This window comes from Theropithecus gelada, chromosome 14 (assembly GCF_003255815.1).
Source record: "Theropithecus gelada isolate Dixy chromosome 14, Tgel_1.0, whole genome shotgun sequence".
NCBI lineage: Eukaryota > Metazoa > Chordata > Mammalia > Primates > Cercopithecidae > Theropithecus > Theropithecus gelada.
The window spans coordinates 75139580-75165217 of NC_037682.1; the positions used below are offsets into that span (position 1 = coordinate 75139580).

At 39.6% G+C, this 25638-nt stretch overlaps 1 pseudogene; it reads right to left on the reverse strand.

Annotated features, from left to right (window-relative positions):
- Nucleotides 1-18827: 18827 nt before the first annotated feature.
- LOC112607148 lies at nucleotides 18828-19222 on the reverse strand (annotated as a pseudogene).
- Between the last annotated feature and the right edge of the window lie 6416 nt (nucleotides 19223-25638).

Consider the following 25638-nt stretch of genomic DNA (forward strand, 5'->3'; position numbering starts at 1 on the left):
ATCTTTATAACAACTCCTTAAAATACTGTTAATATTCTTGTTCCCTAATTTGTCAATAAGAAAACTGAAATTTAGAGATTATAGAATTTGCCCATCAATATTGGAAAGCTGGGACTTTGAACCCTAATTGATTTGACTCCAAAGTCTGCACTCTATTCCAGTAGACTGCCAGTGCCTCCGGAATTAATGAGCATTAATCTTTTCTGTTGTTCCTGATCTCAGTATGGCTGTCCCTGGCAGGGAGTCAGTGAGGGAGGCATTAATGGGGAATCACTGGGCCACTTCTGAGAGATGTGGTGCCGTCCCTCACAAACAGGTTTCTTGTGGTGAAAGGTTGGAAGGATAAGAGAAGTTGAAGAAGGTGGAGGTGGTGTGGTTGGGCCTGTTTAGGAATTGATTACATCTGAGCCTCTGGCCCTTTTTCCTGCCAACTGACTCAGTCAGAGCTGGCAGATGGGCCAAAGTCCAGGCAGGTTGATTTCATGGGCTGTATACTTCAAAGGATCTGATTCCTGGTGCTACTAAGCACATTGGAAGGCACAGTCTTATGGGGGAAGGAACAGGATGGTCTTCATGAGGTGTTTGTGAAAGCCCTAGGCAATGTTTGCTCTAATCCAAATATATACAGCTTGTTTTAAGTTTGGCAATAAAACACAGAGCCAGCCCTAAGCAGGGCTGAAAATTGAGTATTTAAACCTCGAGTATTCTGCAGTACAACAAAAGTTAAGTATATGGGTCCTAGAGTCAGATAGAACTGGAATCTAATCTTGACTTCACTGCTCAGCTGTAGATAAATTACTAGACCTCAGTTTTCTTGTTCATAAATGGGGATTTTAGTTGTAGAGTACCTACTTCATATGGTTGTCATGAGGATTAAACAAAAATGTATACCACAGTACCTGAGATGTGGTAAACACTCTTGAAACATTAGTCATTACTCATTTTTTAAATTTTTCCTTCAAATACTTTCCTATCCAATAGTCACTATTCATTGAAAACTTCTATTTTCTAAGAGGATCTCAGCACTTAAACAAAATAAATTGATTCATCATGTTTTAACAGACATTCAAAAGGCATTTATTATTGTGTTGGGTAGACAGATGGAGAAAATAGCAATAATTTTTGTTGAACACCTAAAATGAGCCAAACTCTTTAAAAAACATTGTCTCATTTTATGTTCACAACAGCTCTATGAAGTATTTTCCTATGTTATAGATGAGATCATGGGCCAAGAGAAGATTAGCAACATGCCTAAGATCATATAGTCAGCACTGTCTAATTCTGAAGCCTATGAATAAGGTAGCATTTATCCCCACAGAAGCATGGTATACAGCAGGCAGGCAGACACATAAACAAGTACAGCTGGCCCCTCTAGCCTCAGGTTCTGCATCCATGGATTCAACCAAAAATGGATTAAAAATATTTGGGAAAAAACAAAACGATTAAAAAATACAAATTTTAAAATATAGCATAACAACTACTTACATAGCTTTTACATTGTGTTAGGTATTATAAGTAATGTAGAGATGATTTAAAGTATACAAGAGAGTCTGGACACAGTGGCTTATGCCTGTAATCCCAGCTTTTTGGGAGGCCGAGGTGGGTGGATCCCTTGAGCCCAGGAGTTTGAGACCAGCCTGAGCAACAAGGTGAAACCCTGTCTCCACAAAAAATACAAAAATTAGCCAGATGTGTTGGTGCGTGCCTGTGGTCCCAGCTACTCAGGAGAGTGAGGTGGGAGAATCACTTGAGCCTCAGAGATTGAGGCTGCAGTGAGCTGTAATCACATCACTGCACTCCAGCCTGGGTGACAGAGTAAGACCCCGTCTCAAAAATAATAATAAAGTATACAAGAGGATGTTCATATGTTATATGCAAATATTATACTTTTGTTTTGTTTTGTTTTGTTTTGTTTTGAGGCAGTCTCTTGCTCTGTTGCCCAGGCTGGAGTACGGTGGTGCTATCATAGCTGATTGTAACCTCAAACTCTTTCCTAAACTTGAATGATCCTCCTGCTTCAGCCTCCCAAGTAGCTGAGACTACAGGCATGTGCCATCACATCCAGCTGATTTTTTATTTTTAATTTTTTTGCAGAGCTGGGGTCTCACTATGGTGCCCAGGCTGTTATGCCATTTTATATATAGGACTTGATTAACTGCAGATTTTGGTACCTAAAAGTAGGGGAGTGAAGTGCTGGAACCAGTTCCCTGCAGTTATGGAGGAAGGACTGTACCTACGTTCAAAGTGCTGTTGTTGAGGTTTACACTAGGTGCTTGGGAGAATGGAACAGAATAGGTGAACTCTGGGGTGAAGCGAAGGTAGTCCCATTCACAGGAATAAATAATAATGCGGCTTCAGGTGGGAATGAGGAAGGAAGCCTTTGCTGGTGGAGGAGTTAAGGGAGTTCTTTCTGGGTTTCCCTAAGTCATACTAGAAGAAAAGGGTTACAGGGAGGCCTTTCTGGAATTCCTCAAGTCAATATGACAGCCTTTTAGATCCAGCATTACAATTGCAGCACATTTTATAGCTGCAGACAAACTGTCTCCAGAGAGAGAGATTATGTTGTTTACTTCAGGCAAAATGCTGGGGGTTCTATATAAATGATATGTCTGCATCCAAATCATCTGTGCCTTCTTGGGCTTTAGAACCAAACCTAATAGTAATAGTAGCAACCAATTCTTAACTGCATGATCATTAGGTACTAATCACTGTTGCGTTCACAGGCTAGAACTCTTAACTGGAGAAAGGTGGAAATGATTTGTCTAAATCAGTAATCTCAAATATCAGATTTGAGTATATACCCCCAATATATGTATATTACTTTATAAGTTATACACATCCACTACTGGGCTAATATAAAATATACATTAGGCCGGGCGCAGTGGCTCACGCTTGTAATCCCAGCACTTTGGGAGGCCGAAGCGGGTGGACCACAAGGTCAGGAGTTCGAGACCAGCCTGGCCAATATGGTGAAACCCCGTTTCTACTAAAAATACAAAAATTAGCCGGGCATGGTGACATGTGCCTGTAATCCCAGCCACTTGGAAGGCTGAGGCAGGAGAATCGCTGAACCCAGGGAGACAGAAGTTGCAGTGAGCCTAAATCATGCCACTGCACTCCAGCCTGGGTGACAAAGTGAGACTCCATCTCAAAAAATAAATAAGTAAGTAAATAAATAAATAATAAAATATACATTATGAAATGTAGACAAAAATTTTGAAGGAATAAAATGAAAATGAATAAACTATTTTATCTCAGGGAAAATATATACTTAGGTTTCTGTATCTTGTTATTAAGTGGATACAAATTAATACTATATTTCAAATAGACTTTTTAATAGTTTTGGATGTTTTGGGTCAGCTGGTCAGATTTTGTTAGATAATCATTGTATTTAACTTCATAATGTGACTGATGAAGGGATCATACTAAGTAAAAGTGTCAGTTCTGCCATTTGAGAGTGGGGGATCCTATGTATTATCTTCAATTCACAGGGTTTTCTTTTTTCCAGCAATTTTTTAAACCAATTATTCACTTCGTAAGATTTCATTTTGTTAGATTTTAAAAATCCATAAATTCCCTTTTGAACCACAATATGTCACTAATGCTCAAAGAAAGAAACTCCATTTGTACCTCATCTGACATGAGCATCAAATATAGAGACAGTGTGGGGATGCCAACCTCAATCCATATGGATTAATAGGGCTTAATTTTCTCATGATAAACATAAGTAAAAGCTATGAAAATTCTTATCACACTTCAGTGAATTGTCTTGTATACCTCTAGAGTGAGCATATTGCACTTTGGAGATCAATAGTCTCAGCAACAAGACTTGTGGCCATAAAGTGGAAATAATGCCATTTTTAGCAATGGTTGGCCTGGATTCACTTATGAGTGACAAATGAGAAAGGTACAACATGATTTTCCAGGAAATCAGAAGAGCTAAGTGTATCTGAGTCTTTGAGCGTATGGCCTATCCATACAAAGGCAGAATCTACATTTGTCCACGTGCCTTCAAGAAACATTCTACCCAGATATGCATCTCCACAAAAGTAAGAAAAATTAAAAAAAAAAGATTTAAAAATTTTATTTTTAAAAAATCACACACACACAAAATACATTCTAGTTTTTAAGAAAATTGACTTAGATTTAATCCCAGCTCTGCTATTTACTAGCCATGCAATTTTGGGAAAGTAACAACCAATTGGAGCCTGTTTCTCATCTTGGAAGTGAGAATGATTAATGCTATGCCTACCTTACTGAGAAGAAGAGTGTATCATGGTCATATTGACCCCTCACTATGTGCATAGAGATGCTGAGCTAAACTCTTTACAAGCATTTATTTAATCCTCAATATACTAGTGAGTAGAGGCTAAGTAGTTTACCAAAGCATTTTCCTTTTCCTCCTGAGCACACAGGACTATATTTCCTGGCCTCCTTTGCAGTTAAGTGCAGCCACATTACTGTGTTCTAGCCATGGAAATATGGAAAGAAATGATCAATACCACCTCTGGCCCTGACCCATAAAACTTTCCTTGCCATTCTTCATGCTCTCATTCTTCCTTCATCTGCCAGAGGATTCAGCAGAACCATTCGGTGCACAGAGCTCTTCCCTCCTCCCACTACTTCCAACGTGCATTGAACTGTGATGTGAGCCAGAAATAAACTTTTATTGTGGTAAATCATTAAGATGTGAGAATTGTTTGTTGCAAGAGTTAGCGTACACTGACTAATACAGCAAGGTTTGACAAGAACCCAGAAAAGGGAGAGAGAAATTGTTTACAGTGTCTGCTAGATAATGTAAAATAAAACGGGCGATAAGCATCATTAACTTAAGGAAGATGAAGATTACCTTCATGAGATAAGAGCAAGTGTCTGTAAAAGTCCTTTGGGTAAAGTGTGGAAAAATGTCAAGAATCACAGATTTACACTGCTTTCCAAAGCTTTTTGCAGACACTGGGGACTCCTCAATGAATGGAAACACGACCCCTTTAGTATCTCATGCTCTACAGCCTACTAAATCAGTTCAACACATTCCTCTGAGGTTTTTTTTGTTTTTGTTTTTAAGAATAACAAATATAAATGCATTTTTTATACTGGGAATTTTGGGAATCCTTCCTCTACCTTAATAATGTTTTGTGTTTATTCAGATTGAAGAGCTGAAGTGTGTTTAAGATTTTTTCCTCAAGTCGGCCTGGATGTAACCCATAGTTTCCTTTACTCTAACAAATTTTCAGGACATTACAGTACTTAGCTGGAGTCATATTTTGAGCTTGAATCATTGTATTCCTGTTATTTGGATTACCTTTGGTAAACTAAATGATCTCATGGCGTATTTTTCAACTAGAATATATTGCTATGTTTTTCTCTTTTTCGTACTTACTTGCAAAATTGATTTCTATGGAATTGCCTGGATAGCTAATTAGGCTCTTGGTTCATATTTTTTGCTCAAATGCAGATGAATTATTTATTGTTGACTTTGATGAATCAGAACATCAACACAGCCTTTCCAGACTATCTGTTGCTATCATGCTTATCATGCTACCTCCCTCAATCCTATGACTTTTTTTTTTTTTTCTTTAGAGACAGGATTTCACTGTGTTGCCCAGGCTGGTCTTGAACTTGAACTCCTGGCCTTAAGGAATCCACCTGCCTTGGTCTCCAAAAGTGCTGGGATTAGAGGTGTTAGCTACCACCTGCAGCCACAATCCTATGCTTTGGAAACGTTCAGGACCTGGGCAGTGAGTTTTGAAGCCTTGATAAATATAAATGTTCATGGAAGCTATATGGAGGTTGCAGGGAGCCAAGATGGTGCCACTGCACTCCAGCCTGGGTGACAGAGTGAGACTCCATCTCAACAACAACAGAAAAATGTAATTTACACCTTAACTGATGGAAGGCATAAACACATAGGGTCATTTCAACAGACACAGAAAAAAAAAAAATTGTTTGCCATTTTTTCATTAAGAGGAAACAAGCAGACTTCATATTTAGACAGACCTGACTTCCAGTCCCGGCATAGCACCAATTAGGTATACATGACCTTGGCAAGTTGATTCAACCTCTTTGGAGTCACAAATACAATGGAGATGGTAAAACCCACTTTGCAAGGTAAATGAGATATATAGACTGCTGTCACTTTTGAACCTGGGTACAAAGGTCATAAATAAAATACTAGCAAACCAAATTCAAAGTATGTATCATAACCAAGTATATCAGAAATACAAGTTTCATTTAATATTTTTAAAAATTAAAAATGTAATTTACAGCCAGGCACTGTGGCTCACACCTGTAATCCCAGCACTTTGAGAGGTGGAGGCGGGCAGATCACCTGGGGTCAGGAGTTGGAGACCAGCCTCGCCAACATGGCGAAACCCCATCTCTACTAAAAATACAAAAAATTAGCCGGTCATGGTGGTGGGCGCCTGTAGTCCCAGCTAACCAGGTGGCTGAGGCAAGAGAATCGCTTGAACCCAGGGAGGAGGAGGTTGCAGGGAGCCAAGATCGTGCCACTGCATTCCAGCCTGGGCGAGAGAACGAGACTACGCCTCAAAAAAAAAAAAAAAAATGTAATTTACACTTTAACTGATTGAAGGCATAAACATATAGGGTCATTTCAATAGATTCCGGAAAAAAATTGTTTGACATTTGTTCATTAAAAACAAAACTCTTGGCAAATTGAGTGTAGATTTCTTAAACTGATAATGGGTATCTATAAGAATATGGCAAAAAAAGCAGACCTTTATTAATTGATAGAGTATCTATTAAAACTATATCATTATACTTAAGAATGAAAAATTTCCTTTTGACACCAAACTCAGGCAGGCATAGTGGTGCATGCCTCTAACCCCAGCTACCCAGGAGGCTGAGGCACGAGAATCGCATGAACTCAAGAGGCGGAGGTTGCAGTGAGCTGAGATTGCGCCTCTGCACTCCAGCCTGGGCAACACAGTGAGACTCTGTCTCAAAAAAAAAAGAAAAATAAAAATAAAATCCTTTTGAGACCAAGAATAAGAGACTTCTTTATTTACCATTGTCCTGGAGGTCCTAGCCAGCTCAGTAAAGCAAAACACATATAAAATAGAAGGTATTAAGGATTGAAAGGGAAGAAACGAAATCTAAAAACAACTGTAAGTTATTAGACTTATTAGAAACTTAGAAAGTTTATTGAATACAAGGATAATATGCAAAAATCAATTGCATTTTTATATACCAGTTACAAATAGTTTTTTAAAGTTTTAAAGATAGAAAATTTATCATAGCATTAAAAATATCAAGTACCTAGGACTCTAACAAATGACGTATATATCTCTAGATGGAAGACTAAAACTTTGTTCAGAGACATTAAAGAAAAAGTAAGTCAATGGAAATATACCATCTTCAGACTCACTGTCTCCTTCACCCTGCTTTTTGTTGCTCTGGGTATAGTACCCTACCTGGAACTCAAGTCCTGTGCTTCAGAAAACTTCCTGCCTCCAGTTCTTCCATGTGGAGGATCAGTCAGCTACAAACAAATGTCAGTATAAGAAGGAAGAACTCGGTGGCTCACACCTGTAATCCCAGCACTTTCAGAGGCTGAGGCAGGTGGATCACAAAGTCAGGAGATCGAGACCATCCTGGTTAATGCGGTGAAACCCCATCTCTACTAAAAATACAAAAATTAGCCGGGTGTGGTGGTGGGTGCCTGTAGTCCCAGCTACTCCGGAGGCTGGGGCAGGAGAATGGTGTGAACCCAGGGGGCGGAGCTTGCAGTGAGCCGAGATTGTGCCACTGCACTCCAGCCTGGGCGACAGGGCGAGACTCCGTCTCAAAAAAAAAAAAAAAAAAAGGAAGAACTAAAAACTGTTCAGAAACAGCTCCTGATAGTGTCAGCACTGTTGTATCCAGTCCTGGACACGAGGTTACTTTTAGTAGTGGGGATGGCAAGGAACACTCTACTGGGGCTGCATGGTGGACCCTGATCTTAGAGTGTTCTCCAGACAGAAGAAGAATAGGCCGCATTTGTAGACTGGTTCACTCTATCCAAATCATATTATTTCTTTTGACCCTTAGTACAACCTTATGGGGAAAGAATATGTATTATCTCCATTTCATATGCGAGAAAACTAAGACTCTTCCAGGTTAATGCCAGCCAGTACCCACAGTCACTCATGGAGCTAGGACTCAGACTAGGCTCTTTGATATAAAATTCAATGCATTCTCATCTATAAAAGCAATATTTCTTTTTGAGAGCAGCCCTGTCCTACCACATTCACCAGGGAAAATACAATGTCTTATGGATTCCTGAATTTTGGATGACTGCACAAACCTTTTGCTGGTGCCTCTATTTTCAAACAATGAGTTTCTGTAGGGATTATATTTTTACGTCTTAAGAAGGAAAGGAAAGAAGAGAAAAAAGAGAGAAGAGACTTTACAGTATTTGTCTTACAAATTGGCAGTTGCTATTTTTAGGCAAGCCAAAACCTCCCTTCTCTTACCTGTGAAACTGAGACAATAGATGTGCCTCTCTCTCAGGCTTTGGAGGATTAAATAATATAAAGAAAAAGAGATTTAGCCAGGCACAGTGGCTTACAACCGTAATCCCAGCACTTTGGGAGGCAGAGGCAGGTGGATTGCCTGAGCTCAGGAGTTTGAGACCACCCTGGGCAAAACAGTGAAACTTTGTCTCTACTAAAATACAAAAAGTTAGCTGGGTGTGGTGGTGTGCGCCTGTAGTCCCAGCTACTTGGGAGGCTGAGGCAAGGGAATTGCTTGAACCCAGGAGGCGAAGGTTGCAGTGAGCCAAGATCGCATCACTGCACTACAGCCTGGGCAACAGAGCAAGACTCCGTCTCAAAAAAAAAAAGAAAGAAACATTTTAAAAAAGCGTTCACCACTGTGCTTAGCCCATAGCATGTGTTCAATAAGTGCTAGCTATTGCTATTGACAACTACTACACCATCAGAAGATAACCCTGTGAGCTTTACAACCAGAGTGCTCCACAAAGCAGGGCAGAGGAGACACAACACCAGACTGACTATAGCCTTCTTTTGCCAGGTCTTTGTGCTATTCTTGAAGACACATCCCATTCCTGGTGAACTGCAGTGGGGAGAAAGACCCCCGGGAACTAAGTGTTTTGACTTTCAGTACATGATTCACAAAGAAAATCATATTGTTTAAAATATCTTATCTTTGTTCATTTGTTCATTCTTTCATTATTTTATTCAATATACTCTTTTATTGAAGAGCCAGCTATGTTCCAGGCACTATGCTAGTATGGAAAGAAATATGTCACAAGATGGCATTGCAGAGGAAACTGTGGCAATCATCTTAGGCTTCATAGTATGGGAGTTCTGGACTGTTCATTGGGAGGAAGAGGGGGCAGAGTATCAGGTATGGTGGAAAAAGCACAATCTTTGGCATCAGAGAGATCAGGATTTCAAAAAGGGTGCTACTAACTTTCTGTGTGAACTTGAACAAATCCTTCACATCTCTAAACCTCCATTCTCTCATCTGTTAAATAGGAATGACACACATACGTTCTATGATGGGTTATTATAAAGATTCAGTGGGTTCATATAAGTGAAATACCTGGCCCCTAATGGAGCCTTCTTCTCACAAAAGCAATACGGTGCTCTGCCTCTACAACTTCTGCACTCCACATTGAATTTTTTTTTTTTTTTTTTTTTTTTTTTTTAGACGGAGTTTCACTCCTGCCCAGGCTGGAGTGCAATGGTGTGATCTTGGCTCACTGTAACCTCCACTTCCCGGGTTCAAGCGATTCTCTTGCTTCAGCCTCCTGAGTAGCTGGGATGACAGGCATGTGCCACCACGCCCGGCTAATTCTGTATTTTTAGTAGAGGTGGGGTTTCTCCATGTTGGTCAGGGTGGTCTCAAACTCCTGACCTCAGGTGATCTGCCCACCTTGGCTTCCCAAAGTGCTGGAATTACAGGCATGAGTCACCACGCCCAGCCTCCACATTGCATTTTTATCTTTCGTGTCTTCTTTTTCCTTTTAAGCTTGACCTTAATTTGCTGTAAAACTTGCTCTTGTACACATCGTGATCATCATCATCATCATCATCAAATAAATGGAGAAGTGGGTAGAATACACAGTGTACTTTCTCCCTAACTAGGAAGCCACCTTCCCACTTCTCTTCCCACACAGCCATTATTGCTTCAAGCACACATTACAGGCTCTCAAAGGCCAGCTGTCCTTAATTGTCCATAACCAAGCGTTTCAGGCCATTTCTGATTAGTACATCAAACGCATCCATTTGGTGCAGGTGGACTATTGCCACATTTGCCCTTTATACTTCAGTAACTGGTCAGACTATTTAGAGAGAAAAAGAATCTTGCAAGGCAGTTGGCTCTAAAGGAATGCTGAATATTTCATTCTTGGGCTCTTGATGCATCCGAACAAATCCCCTTTGTCTTCTTCTGGATAGTGAGTGATGGCATTGGTTCTTTATGTATATTCAAACCGTGCCCTAAGCACTGAGAAAGTTGTTTTGCTCATTTATTTACATATGCCTTTATTCATTCAATAGCCGTTTATTGAGCAACAACTATGTTCCAGGCCTGTGATAGATCTTGGGGATACATCGCTGAGAAAGACCAGCAGACTTACATTCCACCAGGGTAGGCAGACAAAAAAACATGTCATCGAATAAGTTAACAAGAAAATTGTGATAAGTACTATAAAGAAACTGTATCTGGATAGTGTAATTGGGAAGAGAGGGAGACAAAGAGAGATGGGTGGTCAGAGTGGACCCTTCTGAGGAGAGAATATTTAAACTGAGTCCTGAAGAATGAGAAGCCAGTTATGTGAAGAGCCAGGAAAGAGGTTTCTCAGCAGGGGAAAGGTTAAATGCAAGTCCTCTGAGTTGGAGAAGAGCTTGATATGTTTAGAGAAATGAAAGAAGAGTAAAGAGGTTGGCAGAAGACAAGTTAAACAGGGTTTTGTAAACTAGGACTGTAGATTTTACTTTAAGTACAAGTCATCACGCATACAGCAAACACTAATTAAGTGCCTAATGTATGCCAGGCACTGTTCTAGATGCTGGACATGGAGCAGTAACAAAATATAAAAATCTTTCCCTCTTGAAAGTTATAGTGGGGAAGATAAATAATAAACAAAGTAAATAAGTAAAATAGATAGCAATTTTAGATAGTGTTAAGGAGACTATAACAAACCAAGGAAAGGAGTTAAGTAGTGTAGGACTATAATTTTAGATACGAGTGGCCAGATAAGGCTTCACTGAAAAACTTACATTTAAGTAAAGGTTTGAAGTGTCCATGTGCTGCCCAGGAGCAAAATCCTGGGCCACTTCAGTATTTAAAGGTCAGGGAGAAGATCAGGAAAGGAGAACGACAAGGACCATTGGGAAAAGTAAAAGAAAAATTAGGCACATGTCCAGAAAGCTGGAAAATATTTCAGGGAGAAGAAAGAGCAACTGTGTAAAATGCTGCAGGCGGCAAATAAACATGAGGACTGAAACATGATCATTTGTTTTTTATTTGTTTGTTTGTTGAGACAGAGTCTCACTCTGTCACCCAGGCTGGAGTGCAGTGGCATGATCTCAGCTCACTGCAACCTCCACCTACCAGGTTCAAGCAATTCTCTTGCCTCAGCTTCCCAGGTAGCTGGGATTACAGGTGTGTGCCACCACGCCCAGCTAATTTTTGTATTTTTTAGTAGAGACGGGGTTTTGACATGTTGGCCAGGCTGGTCTCCAACTCCTGACCTCAAGTGATCCACCCACCTCAATTTTACATTTGACCTCCCAAACTGCTGGGATTACAAGCATGAGCCACAGTGCCTGGCCCAACACATGTTCATTTGATTTAGCCATGGGGAAGTTATCAATGACCTTGAGAAGAGCAGTTTCACTGCTATAGTGGAGACGAAACCTGGGTAGGAATATGTTCAGGAGAGAGTTGGAGAAAAGAAACTGGAGATTCGGAGTATAGACAACACTTTCAAGGAATGTGCTGTAAGGGTAAGGGATTTGAAATGGGTCACCGGCCGCAGGAGAATTTAGATCAAAAGAGGTTTTTCTCCAACTTTAAAAAAAATGTTCAAACATACAGAAAAGTTGAAGAATAGTAGAATACTCATATACCCTTCATCTTATTGCAGCAATTGTTGACATTTTGCCATATTTGCTTTCTCTCTAGAGAGAGGATTTTTAAAATCTTTTTTCAAATTGCTAAGTGTAATGCATATACAGAAAAATCCACAAGACAAAAATATATAACTCAATAAATGATCAAAAACAAGCACATGTAACCACCACCAATATCAAGAAATGTGCTTTTGGGTTGGGGTTTCACACATAGCCGAGCAGCTCCCTCATTGCGATCTATTCAAAGTCAGCCCTCAACACAAGGATTTGTAAAAAAACAAAACAAAACAAAAAACAAAAAGAAACTGGTGGCATCCTCATAGTCCCCTTGTGCCCCCTGACTCCCATCAGCACATAACCGCCATCCTGAATTTCATGATAATAACTTCTTGCTTTTCTTTCTAATTTTACTACGTAAGTTTCTAAACATGACAGTTTAATTTTTGCTTGTTTTTGAATTTTAAAAATCGAATCATTCATGTAGTAATATTATTTTACATTTGACTTCTTTAGCTCAATATGTTGTTGTGTATTTATTGTTCCACTGTAGTGTTCTGTTGTAAAAATATGCCAGCTTTTATTTATTCATTCTACGGTTTATAATGATGTTAGTTGTTTCCAGGTTTTTGCTCCTATGAATAATGCTGAGTGCTGCTATAAATATGCTTGTTTATGTCTCCTGATGCACAGATTCATGCATTCTTATCCAGTACATTCCTAGGAGTAGAATTGCTGGGTTGTAGAAATGTATATATTCAACTTTCATAGCTAATACAGAGAGTTTTCCTGATTGGCTATACCAATTTACATTCCCATTAGCAATGTATGAGAACTATTGCTCCATGTCTTCTCCAGCAGTTGGGATTGTCTGTCCTCTTGAGTGGGTGCACAGTCATATTTCATTGTGACTTTAATTAACATTTCCCTGAATACTGACATTCATTGGCCATTTGGATATCTTCTTTTATAAAGTGCCTGTTCAAGACGTTTGCCCACTTATAAAATTAGACTTTTTAGACTTTTTCTTACTGATTTGTAACTGTTTTTCTTGTATACTAGGGATATGAGTCCTAGTAGATTATATGTGTTGCATATATCTTCTCTCACTCTGGTTTGCTTTTTCATTTTCCTAATGCTATCTCTTGATGAATAAAGCTCTTCATTTTCATGTAGTCAGGTTATCAGTCTTTTCCTGTATTGTGCTTTTTTGGGTTATGTTTAGGAACTTATCATCTGTCTCAAGATGGATACTCTCCTATGTGATCTCCTATAAGGTGTATTGTTCTATCCTCCATATTTAGGAATATACTACACCTGGGGTTTTTATATTGTCTTTTCTTTTTTAGCATTTGGATATCTAATGACCCAGCATCATTTATTGAAAAACTGTCTTTTTCCTACTGTTCTGAAGTGTTATTTTTGTCATAAATTAGATGTCCTTATGGAAGTTCATTTCTGGGCTTAGTATTCTATTCTATGGCTCTATTTTCTAACCTTGCACATTACCATACTGACTTCATTGCTATAGCTTTGTAAGTCTTGATATTCAATAGGACAATTACTCCTACCTTGTTCCTTTTCAAAAGTTTCTTTGCCATTCTAGGTCCTTTCCATGTTTCTATAAATTTTAGAATCACCTTATGGAGTCTCATAAACCAAGTTCTCTTGGGATTTGGATTGGAATTGCATTGAATCTATAGATAATTTGGGATGAATCAGTATCTTTAGTGTCATTGGGTCTTCCAATCCATGAATATAGTATAGCCTCTCCTTTATTTAGTTGTTCTTTTTTTTTCAGGTGGGTTGGGGGAGAAGGAGCCAATTCAATGTCTAGTCTTTATTGGAAAGAAGAAACTTGACAGCACATTTTGAGCAACTAAGTGCAGAAGCTCAGTGGATCAACTGGTGGGGCACCAGATGGTAATGAGTTTCACAGTTAGGGCATTGCTGGATCTCACCTTTGTGCAGGCAAAAACTAGAGGACAGCACTGTTGTACTCTTCACAGATGCAGCCCACTATTCACTTGTTGGTGATGGAGGAGACTAAATTAGCGTCTTCTTTGGTGCCAGAAGCTTCCTTTTGGAGTAGTGTATTGTATGGGTCCATTCCCTTTCATGCAGCCATTATAACCTACATCTCTAGTCCAGACACATCATCATCAGTAGGAACACCACCTTCACATGCCATGGAGCACATCAAGACCACCCCACTGGAACCATCAGCCCTCAGAGTCTGCAAAGCCAGCACTCCAGCTCTGTAGCATAGCCTTGAAGCCATATGCTCACGACAAGCAGCAGCACTTCTGGGAACACACTGCAGAGACAGCTTGAGTTCTTCCTTAATTTCTCTCAGTAGAGTTTATAGTTTTCTATGTACAGGTTGTGTACTTTTTCTTTGTGTGAATTTATTCCTATTTGAAACTTCAGATGCTGTGGAAATTGTATCTTTTTAAAAAATGTTCTAACTGTTTATTGTTGGTATGTAGAAATATAACTGATTTGCCTATTAGTCCTTTATCCAGCAACCTTCTTAAATTCACTTTGTAATTCTAATAATTTATCTGTAGATTCTTTTGGATTTTCTACGTATGTAACTATATCATTTGTAAATAATGACAGCTTATTTCTTCCTCTTCCTCACTCTGACATTCCAAAATGTCTCCTCTTTTCTATAAGTACTTTAAAAATAATGATTAAATAATTTATTTATCTGGAGTTTATTTTGAGCACTGAGTATGAAGTGCAGCTCTAAGCTAACTTTTTTCCCAGATGGATATCCTGATTTTTGTGTAACAGTTATTAAATAAGCCATCTTTCCTCAATAATTTGAAATGAGACCATTATAATAGATTAAATTCCTATATGTATTTGATTTCTTTTTTTTTCTTTTTCTTTTTTTTTTTTGAGACGGAGTCTTGCTCTGTCCCCCAGGCTGGAGTGCAGTGGCGCGATCTCCGCTCACTGCAAGCTCTGCCTCCCGGGTTCACGCCATTCTCCTGCCTCAGCCTCCTGAGTAGCTGGGACTACAGGCGCCTACCACCACGCCCCGCTAATTTTTTGTATTTTTAGTAGAGACGGGATTTCACCATGGTCTCGATCTCCTGACCTTGTGATCCACCCACCTCAGCCTCCCAAAGTGCTGGGATTACAGGCATGAGCCACCGCGCCCGGCCTTGATTTCATTTTTGAGGGTTTTTTTTTTGGATCACTGAACTTTCTTCTGTTTTGTTATTGTAACTTTAAAATGTTTTAATATTTGGTAGATCTTCTTATTTATTTCTGGAATATATATTTCTATTCTTATTTAATTTTTCATATAAATTTGAGAATCAGCTTATCTAATTCCAAAGTAAAATTCTATTTAGATTTTTATTAGGAGAGCTTTAAGTTATAGATTGTATTTCTAAAGTTGAGCTTTCCAGACAGGTCCAGTGACTCACACCTGTAATCCTAGCACTTTGGGAGGCCAAGGCAGGTGGATCCCTTGAGCCCAGAAGGTCAAGGCTGCAGTGAACTGAGATTGTGCCATTGCACTCCAGCCTGGGTGACAAAATGAAACCCTGTCTCAGAAAAAAAAAAAAAAAAAAAAAAGGTGAGCCTTCCTATCTTTTTCTCTGTTTCTTTTTTCTTTTCTTTTCTTTTTTTTTTTTTGTTTAGCAGAGTCTCACTCTGTTACCCAGGCTGGAGTGCAGTGGTACAATCTCAGCTCACTGAAACCTCCGCCTCCTGGGTTCAAGTGATTCTCCTGCCTCAGCCTCCTGAGTAGCTGGGACTACAGGCATGCACCACCATGTCTGGCTAATTTTTATGTTTTTAGTAGAGACAGTTTTGCCATGTTGGGCAAGCTGATCTCGAACTCTGGACCTCAGGTGATCTGCCTGTCTCGGCCTCCCAAAGTGCTGGAATTATTGGCATGAGCCACTGTACCTGGCCAAGGGCTACTTTTTTAATGGTTCAAATTGTTTGTGTCACTTAATACTTCAATATAGATCTTGTGCATATATCAATTTATTTCTAGACGTTTATCTTTTTTGTTGTTACTGTTGATAAAGTTATTTTCTTCATTATGTTTCCAAACTGGTCATTGTTTGCTTGAATGTTGCTTATTAACTTTTCTGTGAGTTAATTTTGGGTTTTTTGTTTGTTTTGGTTTGTTTTTGTTTTTGCTTTTGCTTTTTTTTTTTGAAACAGGATCTCACTCTGTTGCCCAGACTGAAGTATAGTGGCACAAAAATGGCTAAATGCAGCCTTTAACCTCCTGGGCTCAAGAGATCCTCTCTTTTCAGCCTCCCAAGTAGCTGGGACCACAGGCGTGCACCACCATGCCTAGCAAATTTTTTTGTTTTATTTGTGTAAAGATGAGGTCTCACTGTATTGCCCAAGCTAGTCTCAAGTTCCTGGGCTCAAGCAATCCTCCTGCCTTGGCCTCCCAAAGTGCTGGGATTACAGGCATGAGTCACTGTGACCAGTCATTCTGTGAGTTAATTCTGTAATCCAACCACTGAACTAAATTTTCTTCTTGTTTGTAATAGTTTTTCAGTTGATTCTCTTGTTTTTCTCAGGTAAGCAATTTATATAATTTTTAAACAACATGTAATTTACTTCTTCCTGCCTGTTTTTTATTTCACTGATTTCTGTTAAGAGATTTTTGCCCTCCTTTGCTTAAATCTAATCTAATTACAACATCAAAAGATTACACTGGCTGCAAAGGTGGAATCTAGAAAATCATTTAGGTGTCCAGTAACAAAAGATGATGTCCTGGGCTGAGAGATTGGCAGTAGAGGTAGAGAGAAGTAGAGAGACTGGAGATATATTTTGGAGGTCAGATATGTGGCAGAGAACAGGTTAATCATGTTATTCTAAAGATTTGGAAACTTCTTGGAAATCTTAGAATGTAAGTATCATAGTTTATTAGAAGACATCATAAATATAATCAAGAGTCTCTAACCCGATGCATTCTCAGTTTCACTACAATTTCCTGGCTACTTCCAGTGGTAGAGAACTCACTACCTCCCATGGCAGCCATTCCATTTATTCAATTCACTCCACAAACCCTGCTCTTTGTCAGGTACTGTGAGGGACCCTAGGAAACATGGATAATGAAGATTCACTCCCTTCTCTGGGGAAGCTCAGAGAAAGGGACAACTCTTTTGGAAAGTCTCTTTCCTGGCTGGGCAATGTGGCTCAGGCTTGGCTACCTTTCTAATGGTTTAAATTATTTGTGTCACTTAATACTTTAATATAGATCTTGTGCACTTCTTATCAATTTATTTCTAGACATTCATCTTTTTTGTTGGTATTGTTGATGAAGTTATTTTCTTCATTATGTTTCCAAACTGGTCATTGTTTGCTTGAATGTTACTTATTAACTTTTCTGTGAGTTAATTTTGGGTTTTTTGTTTGTTTGTTTTGGTTTGTTTTTATTTTTCCTTTTGTTTTTGTGTGTGTGGTTTTTGTTTGTTTGTTTGTTTTCTTGAGACAGGATCTCACTCTGTTGCCCAGACTGAAGTGCAGTGGCACAAACATGGAAGAATGCAGCCTTAACCTCCTGGGCTCAAGAGATCCTCCCATTTCAGCCCCTCAAGTAACTGGGACCAGTGACTCATGTCTGTAATCCTAGCACTTTGGGAGGCCAAGGCAGGCGGATCACTTGAGCCCAGGAGTTGGAGACCAGCCTGGGCAACACATGGTGAAACCCCCATCTCTAGAAAAGAATTAAATACATAAATACAAAAATTAGCCGGGCCTGGTGGCATGTGCCTGTAGCCCAAGCTATCTGGGAGGCTGAGATAGGAGGATTAATTAAACCAAGGAGGTCAAGGTTGCAGTGAGCCATACTCATGCCACTGCTCTCTAGCCTGGGTGACAGAACCAGACTATGTCTCAAAAACAAGCAAACAAAAATTTAAACTGCAAATTTCCATATGAATTCAACATAGAAGACATTTAAACCTTGCACTGCCATACAATTATTTATTTTATAAAAAAAGACATACTTTTTGAATATGTATACATCAAAACCAAAAATTAAATGTTTACTTTTTCGTTTATTGACAACTTTTTGTTTGTTTCTTGTTTTTTGTTTTGTCTTTTGAGACAGGGTCTCACTCTGTTTCCCAGGCTACAGTGCAATGGCACCATCAAAGCTCACTGCAGCCTTGATTTCCCAGGCTCAACTGATCCTCCTGCCTCAGCCTCTCCAGCAGCTGGGACTACAGGCACGTGCCATTATGCCCGGCTAATTTTTTCCATTTTTTGTAGAGACAGGGTCTCCTTATGTTGTCCAGGCTAGTTTTGAACTCCTGGGCTCAAGCGATTCTCCTGTCTCAGCCTCCCAAAGACTGGGATTACAGGTGTGAGCCACTGTGCTAGGCCTCTATTGACAACTTTTTTTTTTTTTTTTTTGAGACAGGGTCTCACTCTGTTACCTAGGCTGGAATGTAGTGGCACAGTCTCTACTCACTGCAACCTCCAGGTTCAAGCAACCGTTGTGCCTCAGCCTCCCAAGTAGCTGGAATTACAGGCATGCACTACCACGCCCAGCTAATTTTTGTAGAGACAGAGTCTCATCATGTTAACCAGGCTGGTCTGAAACTCCTGGGCTAAAGCAATCCCAAAGTGCTGGGATCACAGCCTCCCAAAATGCTGGGATTACAGGTAGGAGCCACTGTACCCAGCTTTTGCTAACTTATTAAGTAACTGGAGAGTTTTGTCCCTACAGTTTTATGATGCATTTTTAGGTTTCAGTTCCCAGAGGACATTTTTTACAAATCTTGAAGACATACGTCTGTCCAGCCTGCCAGCCTTTTTCTGTTATTTCCTTGACTGTGTTCATATATATTCTGATTATTTCCAATTCCTTCCTGCTTTACTAGCTGTTTCTCAGTATTAATTCCTTGAGTTGGCAAATAAAGCCAAAACTTTAAATTTAATGTGTATGTAGAAACTAAATTCACTTTCACTTGCTTAAGTGGGTCCAACTTCTGCAACAACTCATTTCAAGAAACAGACATCATAGTCTTTAGCGTATCATCCACAGCAACGATGTAATTCTCAAGCATTGACACATATTCATGAATTTCTACTGGATAGTCTTCATTAATTTCTTCATCTGCCATAATGACTGACTCATAGCCTTCAACTCCAGTCTGCCAGAAAGCAGCCGAGCAATGATGGTATCAATTCATACTTTCATTTTGGTTATTGTTTATTTATTTATTTATTTTTATTATTAGAGACAAGGTCTCGCTCTGTTCCCGCTGAAGTGCAGTGGTGGGATTGTGGCCTTCTGCAGCACAGAACTCCTGAGCTCAAGCGATCTTCCCATCTCAGCTTCCCAAATAGGATTACAGGCATGAGCCACCAGGCCCAAACTAAAAACAAACTGTCTTTTTAGGAATTTATTATATCAAGGTGTGACTAGCTTTGGAAACAATATACTAAACAACTATGTAATCAATTACCTTGCTAGGCTCAGCAAACACTAGCTGGTTACCATTACAAAAGTATTTGTCCACTGAAAAGTCTGAGAATAAAAGTAATAACACATATGGAAGGAAGTTGATAAATGTCGATCAATGTTACAAGTGAGATAGAAATATATGATTTATCCAAGATAGGCAATGATACAAAGTCTGCTTTTACAGACACAACTGTAACATCCATTTCCAAATAATCAACCTTTTTAAAAATGGACAACAGTCCACTACTCTTCCAAAGTATTAATAGTTATGTTAATCATGTGTTCAAAATCCTCATCCTATTTAACAGTCAATATATTTAATGAAAATATTATCTTCTTGATGAGGCATTTTAATGAAACATTTGAATAGGACTAAATTTACAGTATCAAGAGTCTTAATACAATTTGACATGTTTTCCCAAATGAGTTGCAGAAAAATGACAAGGGGAGAAGAGTGATTTTTCTATAAAGAGGGTAGCCCTGGTCAATTCAGAATTGGAGACTGCTGTGAGTTATAATGGATTCCTCTGAGAATTGTCATATTTAAATTAAACTGATGATCTGATAGCTCAGGGAATAATTCCTGGTGCAAGTGTTGTGGGCATTTTGCTTCCCTGCATGATGTAATATAATTGTTCTCCCCGAATGTCTTCTTTAAATCTAGGTAATTTGAACTAGTATAAAGAGCATTGGTGGCCAGGTGTGGTGGCTTATACCTATAATCTCAGCACTTTAGGAGGCTGAGGTGAGAGAATCACTTGAGCCTAGGAATTTAAGACCAGCCTGGGCAACATAGTGAGACCCTGCCTCTAAAATAAAATAAAATAAATAAAAATCATTGGTTATCCTATCAGAGATGTCTGACTTTGAATTCTGATATGAATGTTTTGGAGAAATCTAATAGTTTTTTATTGTGCACATGTTACTTTTCTAATTTTTTCATACTTAAATAGATTATAATATTTCCCTAATAAAGATGCTGTGAAATCGGATAATGCAATGTGTTTATTTTCACTCATTTGATTTTCATATACATAAATGTATATATAACTAACATGAACCCTTACTTAGTAGGTGTTTAGTAATGTCACAGAGCAAATTCCCTACCATGTATTCCCTTTCTTTTTAAGCCATTCATCTGCCTGAGTAATTTCTCTCTCTCTTTACCCGACATTTATTGTGTCATCAAGTTCTTTTGATTTGGCTTCTACAATGCCTTTCAGATTGGTTTCATAATTTTCATTCTTTCCTGAATCCTCAGTTCAGGATTGCAATGACATTTTAACTAATTTTTCTCACTCCCCCTAGTCTTGCCACTTCCAATTCGTCTTCCGCACTGTCCAGACCTTCTCAAAACACAGTTCTGATTATCAGTCAACATTTCTTGCCTAAATAATTTTAATGACCAATCTTTATATTGCAGGGATCTTGTCTCCTTCATTTTACATCTCCATAGTCAAACAGCATGTTCCACGTTTACCACCCCCTTCTATCAGCTTCTGATGTTTTCTGTGATTGGATTAGGTTATAGCAAACTTTCTGAACAAAAGATCTATAACTGACTTTTTATTTTATTTGAGACAGAGTCTCACACTGTCACCCAGGCTGGAGTACAGTGGCGCAATATTGGCTTGCTGCAGCCTCTGCCTCCCAGGTTCAAGAGATTCTCGTGCCTCAGCTTCCCAGGAGCTGGGATTACAGACGTGTGTCACCACATCTAGCTAATTTTTATATTTTTAGTAGAGATGGGTTTCACCATGTTGGCCAGGCTGGTTTCGAGTTCCCAGCCTTAAGTGATCCACCCACCTTGCTCTCCCAAAGTGCTGGCATTACAGGCATGAGCCACCGTGCCCAGCCTATAACTGACTTTAAAACGCATGAAAAAGATGTTCACTTAAAATGAGGGATCTGCAAATTAAAACTAAGATATTGGCTTTCATCAGTTTGGCAAAGATCAACAAGTTTAACCATAAATATTTTGGCCAGGATGTGGAGAAACATTCTCAAAGTTTATAGGAAGACAAATTGGTACCATCGTTTTAGATAACAGATTTTTTTGTCTTTTTTTTTTTTTTTTTTTTTTTTAGACAGGGTCTCATTCTGTCACCCAGGTTTAGTGCAGTGGCCTGATCTCACCTCACTGCAACCTCTGCCTCCCAGTTTCAAGCAATTCTCGTGCTTCAACCTCCCGAGTAGCTGGGATCCCATGTGCATTCCACCACACCTGGCTAATTTTTGTATTTTTAGTTGAGACAAGGTTTTGCCATGTTGGCCAGACTGGCCTCAAACTCCTGGCCTCAAGCCATCTGCCCTCGCTTCAGCCTCCCAAAGTGCTGGGATTATAGGCATGAGCCACCACATTTGGCCTAGAGAATAATTTCTTAATATTTATCAAGCATGACCAAAATTTTGACTCAGCATTTTAATTTATCCTACAGAAATACACATGCAAAGATATATACAAAGAATATTCATTGCAGTATCATAACATAAGCATCCCAAAAGATGGGAAATAGCCAAAATGCCTATCAACAGGGTGATGGTTATGTAAACTGCAGCGTATCCATAAAATGTAATCCTACAGAGCCATTAAAAAGAATAATGCAGGCTGCGTGCACTGGTTCACATCTGTAATCCCAGCACTTTGGGAGGCCGAGGCAAGTGGATCACTTGAGGCCAGGAGTTCCAAGAACAGCCTGGGCAATATGGTGAAACCCTGTCTCTACTAAAAATACAAAAATTAGCTGGACGTGGTGATGCACGCCTGTGATCCCAGCTACTCAGGAGTCTTGAGACACAAGACTCAGTTGAGTCCAAGTGACAGAGATTGCCGTGAGCTGAGATCGCGCCACTGCACTCCAGCCTGGGCATCAGAAGGAAACTGTCTTGAAAAAAAAAGTGATATGGAAAGAGCTCTGAAATAAAGTTGAAAAGTGAAGTGCAGAGCAGTGTATGTAGTATGTTATAATTTTTATAAAATTTTTAAAAATATGTACATATATATTAAGTAATAAAATATCTCTGGAGTGATATACAGGGGTTAAAGGGAGTGGTTGCCATTGAGGATGTGAGTGAGGGACAAGGGATTCAGAGTGGTAGAGAGACCACTCTGGCAAAGTTTTTTCATCAGGCACAGAGCAATGGTTAAGCAAGTTATGGTAGATCACCTTGACAATGAGTCTGTTAAATCTCATATATCAATCCGATGTCTATTGCATCTCAAAGCAGTCCTGTGGGATGGCATTGTTTATCTCTAACAGAGAGGCAAATTGATGATGGATGAGATTGAGTGTCTGGTTGAGGTCCATGTATTGTTAGAAGCAATAGGGATTATGAATCCAGGCCTATCTGGCACCAGCTCCCTGCAGCCTGGCTGGAAAGTATCTCAGCTGTAAAAGATATCCCATTGTATTCCAAGTATCACTCATGTCTATGCTCTTTCCCCACTAGACTGAGAGCTTCTTGAGGAGAAGAGCCACCCATCACTTCATCATCAGCCACTATCACAATGACTAGCATGTGACAAGTGTTCAGTAAAAGTTTATTGACTTGAACAGTTAGATGATTTTCTTTAAGCAATCAGATATTTATGAGATGTAAATGCCACAATCTGCCATCTTTTCTAAAAGGTAGACTATTTTGATTTGTGTCCTCATCACACCAAGCAATTTAAGAAAGAAAAAACAGGATGGTGAGTGTAAAAACTACAGCTGCAGAATTCAGGAGCAGGTTGTTTCCTTTGATGGTGTTTGGTTTTCCAGGGCATGAGAGAAGAATTCAAAACTTTCTACAAACACTTGCCTCTCCACAGAACTGACAAGGCTAAGTGTGAAACAGACTCTGCACTTTATCCTGTGAAAGGTTTTACTAGAGAACTCTTGTTTCTAGCTCCATTTAGACTGCTCAGAGCAGAAGTTGGCCCCAGCCTGTTTGCCCCTGGAGGATTCCCATCACATGTCAGTGATGTACGTGTCCCCACTAGCTCTAGTGACCTGCCCCTGCGATGTGCTGCAAATACTACACTCAACGGCAAAGTGTCCAGCCTCTGGAAAACTGGTATTGAGAGACTTTCCAGAGCATTAAAAGCTCTTAAAGGGCACTCTAAAGTTACTGGGAATTTTCTAGAACAGTGCTTAAAGCAATATTTAGTTTCCTGAATCTGTAAGAAAGATACTCTTTTATTGGTCTCCCCTAATTTCCCAGCTTCTCTGAAAGCATGAGTCAGCCAATGGAAGAACAGTGGGGAGGTGAGTCTATCAATTTAGACTCAACCTTTGGGATTATTAACTTAGAATCTCAGAGGATTCCTTCGCTAGGATCACTGGGACAAAGCAGAATGGTGTAATGGAAATAGCACAGATAGAAAGCAGATTAACCTGAGTTTAAAACTAGCTTCTGTCAACAACCAGTCATGTGACCTTGGGCAAGTTACTTCACTTCTTCAAGGCTTTGGGTCATCATTTTGCAATATTCTTGTGGAAATGTGATAGGTCATCATCAGCACAGTTCCAGGGACAAGAAACCTTTTTTTAATTTTTTTTTTAGAGATAGGGTCTTGCTCTGTTGCCCAGGCTGGGATGTAGTGGCACAATCATGGCTTACTGCAGCCTCAAACTCCTGGGTTCAAGCCATCCCCCCACCTCATCCTCCCAAGTAGCTGTAACTACAGGCATGGGTCACCATGCTCGACTACTTTTTAAAAAATTTATTGGCCAAGCATGGTGGCTCATGTCTGTAATCCCAGCACTTTGGGAGGCAAAGGTGGGCAGATCACCTGAGGTTGGGGGTTCGAGACCAGCCTGACCAACATAGTGAAACCCCACTACTAAAAGTACAAAAAATAGCTAGGTGTGGTGGTGCGTGCCTGTAGTCCCAGCCACTTGGGAGGCTGAGACAGGAGTATCGCTTGAACTGGAGGCAGAGGTTGCAGTGAGGAGAGATCATGCCACTGCGCTCCAGCCTCGGCAACAGAGTGAGACTCTTGTCTCAAAAAAAAAAAAAATTTCTTTTTGTACAGATAGGGTCTTACCGTGTTGCCCTGGCTGGTCTCGAGGACTGGTCTCAAGTGATCCTCTCACCTCAGTCTCCCAAAGTGCTGAAATTACAGACATGAGCCACCACACCCAGCCTCCACCAACAATAAATCTTTTTGAGCAAAATGAGTGAATAACATACTTAAGATGACAAGCATATAGAGGACCTTGATAAATAATAATTCTTCATCTGGATAAAGGCCAGAATTTCAAAATAAATACGTAAATAAATAAATATTCATTATCTTCCCACTCTCTGCCATTCTTACCTTCAGTTCAGGCTATACGTAGCCCTTCAGTGAATTTTTCCCCTTCAAGGCCACTTCCAAAGGTCACCAAGACCTATTTTTAACCAGAAAAAAAAATAAATAAATAAACAAGAATTAATGAAACACCAGCCTGGCCAACATGGCAAAACCCCGTCTCTACTCAAAATACAAAAACTAGCTGGGCGTGGTGGCGCGCAACTGTAATCCCAGTTACTCGGAAGGCTGAGGCAGGAGAATCACTTGAACCCGGGAGGCGGAGGTTGCAGTGAGCTGAGATCGTGCCACTGCACTCCAGCCTGGGTGGCAGCGAGACTCTGTCTCAAAAAAAAAAAAGAATTATTGAAAGCAAAGAGGAAACATGAAGTGGAAATGTATTCACTTTCGGTTTCTAAGTCCCTAAAAATGGCCTTGATTTTCTGTTTGTTTGGTCAAGAATGGACCTATCCATGTTGTTTAACAGAGAAAAAGTTTAATTTTGATTTTAAAACCCATTTATCTATAGTGTTACAAAATGGGTTTCAGATAAACAACAGACAGCAGCCATTGCCAAACAGTGCATTCGAAACTCTTTGTACTTTTCTTATGTAGTCACCATGGCTCAGTAGTTCAGTACGTGACTTCAACCTCTGACCAACCTAGATTAGAGTCCAAACTTGTCACTTATTTTCCTTATGGGCTTGGGCAATTTTCTTAATTTGTCTGACCCTCAGTATGCTCATCTGCAGAATGTGGCTAACAAGGGTACCCACCTCATGATTTTCATAAGGATT